This window comes from Pinus tabuliformis, chromosome 2_2 (assembly GCF_031772625.1).
Source record: "Pinus tabuliformis cultivar Carrire ecotype Pingquan chromosome 2_2, CPIR1, whole genome shotgun sequence".
NCBI lineage: Eukaryota > Viridiplantae > Streptophyta > Pinopsida > Pinales > Pinaceae > Pinus > Pinus tabuliformis.
The window spans coordinates 1,096,662,656-1,096,668,130 of NC_142300.1; positions in this window are offsets into that span (position 1 = coordinate 1,096,662,656).

A 5,475-nucleotide genomic window follows, 5' to 3' on the forward strand; every position below is an offset into this window, starting at 1 on the left:
TCTAAAACACTCATATCAACATTGTGGATCACAAAAGTCTTAGATCTAACAATTTAATTCGTATTATTCAAGCCAACATACCCCTAGCAAACTTGAATTCCTCTTATGCCTTCGCAAGCATGGTCACCTTAACAAGCTCAAAATCAACCTTAGAAACAAGGATGGTGAGGGTGTACCTATGGGAAAATGTCAAATTATCCATATTTCCCATAGAAATGTCCATAATATCCTCTTCAAACCATGTGCCCCTCACAAGTTCAACAACCCTATCCTACTCAACCTCAAAAACCAAAAATTCCACAATCATGACAAGTACAATTACCATTGAATCAACCTCTTCCATGACCTACCTAGCTGCCAACACAACCCATTTCGAACCCCAACAATAAAGTATCTCAAACACTTACAATATTGAGTACAAAGTTTTCCAACTTACATGATTACTCCTATTCATTTAAAGAATATTCATCTTAGATCAAGAAAAGTAATTCATAAAAATTATCATGGTATTATTGAAGAAAAACTTGAGGAAACTCCTAGTCAATCAAAAAATAATAATAGTCCTATTGCAATATTAATAATAATAAAACCATTCGTCTACAATAGTTCAACCACCATCATCTAAATCTCCCGCTTTTCTAAAAAGGTTGACTTTGGATAAGCAAGTCAAACAATCTAAATATGATTTATTGGGTGAATTAAAGAATTTTTGTATTAAAATTTCTTTACTACAAGAAATAGAAGATATTCCAATCTATGCTAAAATTGTTAGGAACTTATGTTAAAGAAGACCAGGAAGAAACAAAAAGGATCCACAAATAATATAAGTCATTAACAAAATAACAAATTTAATGTCAAGTAAACTATTTATGGAGAAATGTGTTGATCTATGTAGTCCTAATATTAAAATTCACATCAATAATAATTCAATTGCAAAAATTTTAATGATATATAAGCTACTATTCATGTCATGACAAAAGGAACTATGGATGAATTACAATGATCTAATCTTAGTCACGCACCACAATTTTACAATTAGTAGACATATCTACAATAAAATCTAAAGGAGTGATAAAAGATGTTATAGTCTCTTTAGATGCATGGGAATATCCTATGGATTTTATGGTTTTATAACCTAAATCTAATTTGGGTCATCATCAATTAATCCTAGGAAGATACTAGTTAGATATAGCTAATGCACTTATTAATCATAGTTTTGGTGATGCAACAATTTCACATGGTGATACAATTAAGAAATTTACTTTGTATCCACCTACAAAATATTTAACTAAATTAAAAAATACATGGTGGCTTGATGATGCAAATAATGATTAAGAAATAGCATAATTGATCTTCACACTTGACCAAGCTATGAATTTAAAAGAGGATATTGAAGAAAATCAAATGATTAATTTTATTACTAATTATGATTTCATTCAATATCTCAAGGGGTAGTCTTATTTTGATCATATCTTGGACAAAAAAATCAGGGAATTTGTACTATAAACACTTTATCAACACTATTTGATTCTAAAAATTTCATTAATTCAACATCAAACTCCTACAGTACTGAGATTGAGATTAAACAGATAAGAACTTTAAACATAAATTCTAAACTTGAAGAATCTCGGGAAGAATAGTTGATTCAAAAACTAAAAAAACATTCTAGTGCATTTGCATGGGATTATACTTGTATATGTGGAATTCATTCCAATACATGTATACATCACATTTATATACAATGAAATTATAGGCCTATTAGACAATCCCAAAGACGTAGGAATACAGTTATAAAGAAATTATAAAGTAGGAATTGTAGAAATTACTAAATGTGAGCTTTGGATATCTTATATTTGACAGTCAATGGATTTCACCTTTAGTAATTGTTCCTAACAATAATGTAAAATGGTGAGTTTGCACAGGTTATCTTGAACTAAACAAAGTGACCTTAAAGGACCATTTTCCTCTTCCATTTATAAATCAAGTTTTAGATACCTTAGCGACAAAGAAGTGTTTTTATTTTCTTAATGGATTTAGAAATTATAATCAAACTCAAATCGCTTCAGAAGATCAAGAGAAGACTACATTTACATGTTCATGGGGACATATGCTTACATTTTAGTACCCTTTGGGTTATTCAATGCTCCTGCTACTTTTCAACTCCCTCTTTTATTTTCTCTTACTTAATTCATGATTATGTAGAGGTTTACATAGATAATTTTATTATTTATAGTAATTCTTTTGAGGAAGCATTAGAAAACCTTGAAAATGTTTTAATTACATACCAAGAAATTGATGTTTCATTAAGTCATGAAAGATGTTATATGTTGCTTATTGAATGAATTGTTTTGGGTCATTACATATCATCTATAGAAATCAAGGTTGTTTTGGCCAAAACGGAATTTAATGTTAAACTTATAGTGCCAAAGACTCAAAAGGATGTTAGGATTTATTAGGAAATGTAGGATATTATAAGCGATTTATAGAAAATTTCTCAAAAATAACATCACCATTTTTTAAATTTCTAACTAAAAATAGTGAATTATTTGGGAATAATTCTTGTAAAATTTCTTTTGAAACATTGAAGGAAAAGCCTTCTAAAAAACCTGTATTCAGAGGAAAAAATTGGTCCCTTCCTTTTCACATATCCACTTATGATTCAAATACAACTTTAGGAGTAGTATTAAGACGAAAATAAGAAGAAGATCAAAGAATTTTAGATATAAAGAGAATATTGAATCAAGAAAAACCACAAGTTCTGAAAGAGAATGACTGGAAACAATGGTTGAGATGTTTTTACTGAGCATATGTCCTATGAAAATAAGAGAGAAGTTGAATACAAGGTAGTTGCTCATGCAAGAAAGGAAACAATATGTTTATAGAGATTGTGTTCAGGTAGTAGATGGTATAGTAAGCCAATAAGGATATATTGTTATAGTTAGCGTGCAATATTACTGGAAAAGAACCCGACTTATCGTTTAAAGAAAAAACATATTGACATTTAGTATCATTTCATGAGAGATATAATTGAAGACAAGAAGATGTTGTTGGAAAAATTGAACACTTTAAATAATGTTGCAATTCATTAACAAAATTAGTGAACAGTGTGAAGTTCTCTTGGTGTAGAGAAACAATGGCTATTATTTTCCTAGACTATTTATCATATACCCCTGCAACCCCCAATGTGAAAAGAAAACAATAAGTGGGAGAGTGATAGTTATAGGCTACATTATTTGCCCAAATATCCCCATGCATTATATAATGTGCAATGTGCAACGGGAAGGGAGGTTTAGGGGTAGCACCCCCCAAAAAAACATGGGCAATTTTTTGCATCTATATTTGGAAATTTTCGGCACACGATTTTGCTATAAGTAGTTTTATATTGCATGGTTGTTTTTCCCATGTTTTTTTAGTTTCGGTTAAGGAACTATGGTTGTATTCCAATATAGGGTAAATCGATTGGTGGTTCATGAATGTTGTGGGATATATATATATATATATATATATATATATATATATATATATATATATATATAGAGAGAGAGAGAGAGAGTGGGATATATATCTATATCTATATATATATAAATATATATATATAGTGGGATATATATATATATATATATATATATATTATTTTAACAATTTATAGAAAAATATATATTGAAATATATTGTAGTTTTTCTTGATTTTGGGTTTCCAAGGTAAAATCTTTGTCTTTATGTGTGTGTTTCCCATTGCATCTTTTCTGTTTTATTAAGAATTTGTTTGCAACAATTAATTGTAAAGGGTTAAAACCTACACTATTGAGGGTAGGATCTTCAACTAGGTTGAGATCCTATAAAACAAATTAAAAGAAAATATTGAGAATGGCTAGAACGGAGAAGGACAACAACCCATTCTTTACATGGCATCATACCTTCTAAATGTGATCTATGCTAGAATGGTACTCCCAACCATGAAATAGAGATGGACCCTCCACAAGGAACCTATACAAATTCACTGTAAAACCCTTTGGAAAGACTAATAAATTCAAGCATACACAAAAATTTAACATGACTTCTTAATTCCATTACACGATGACTTGTTTAGCGAAGCTAGTCCTTACATGTTGAAAAGGGATGGAAAAGTAGTCCCAGTAGTTGGAAATTGGTTTGTTGATAAAAATTGTACATTCATTAGATTGTTTAGAGAAACCAAGTCTCCCCACTTGTTACATATATTTGTAACTGACCATGTGGTGTTAAAAGAATAGCATTTCAAGTTCACACAGGAATAGGTGGTTCTCTCTCAAAGATTCAATAAGAATTCATGGCCACATATGCCATTCCATGTGAGAGCCTATCAATTGATATAATTAAGAAGGCTAGAGTGGAGGTAGATGCACTAACACATTTATGTTTTGGGTATCTGATGTTTTATAGGTTCCTATAACAACAGTTAAAAATCATTGCTAGTCGTATAAATTCATATGGGAATATTGGTTAGAGACATCAACATAGGAGGAAGTGCAAATTCATGAATACGTAGAGATTGTTTCAAGAATCAATTATGAAATGGCCCAAAAAAATACGAAAGAGGAATAGGGTAAATCACAAAAAATAGCCCAGGAGTAGGCAACCAAATAAGAAATAGCTCAGAAGGAGTGAGAAGACAAGTTACAGGAGGAGTGAGAAGTAATTCAAATAATAAAGGAAGCTACCAAAACAAATCATGAAAAAGAACTTAAAGAAAAAGAAGAGGAATATTATATGAGGAGAGAAAGGGAGCGAAGAAAAATAATTGAAGTTGAGCAAGAAGAAGAGTAGACAAGGGTATAAGATGAAGCTTAGGCTAGAATTCCATAAGAATCCCTACAAAGTCAATTAGAAGAACTAGAACTATAGCCTTTTCTTGATATGACCGACATGGATATAGACTCAGTTACTCCTATGTTGTTAAAGATTACAAAACTTCATCTACCAATAGAAGAGATGGCCATTGTTTTGGCTAAATGAAAGAAGGTAGTAAGTCTAAATAAATTCAAATTCGACTACACCCAAAACAAAATTATGAAGCACACAGATGGGATGCATGTTAGGCCACAATTATCACCAATACATATTATGACAAAAGGAACCATTTTGTTAGATACCAAGAAGGATCCTCCCGCAATAGCCTCTATTGTCATAGTGTTTTCATGAGAAACTAAAAGAAACATTCAAGCTCTCTTAGAATAGGTCCAAGAGAAAGATAATTGGATTGTAGAGTTGGAAGAAAAGGTGAAAATGTTAAGGATCAAAACAAATACCATGAGGTAGATGAGTGTTAGAGTAGATTATTACAATCCATGTGTTGTATAATTTCATGAGCACTATAAATCATTGGTTCAATAGGTGTACTCAAATTTATAAGTCACGTAGAAGTCTGTGGAAGAATTATTAACACTCTAGTAGAAGGTCAAAAAATGAGATTTGCAACTATAGGGAGCTCTAAATG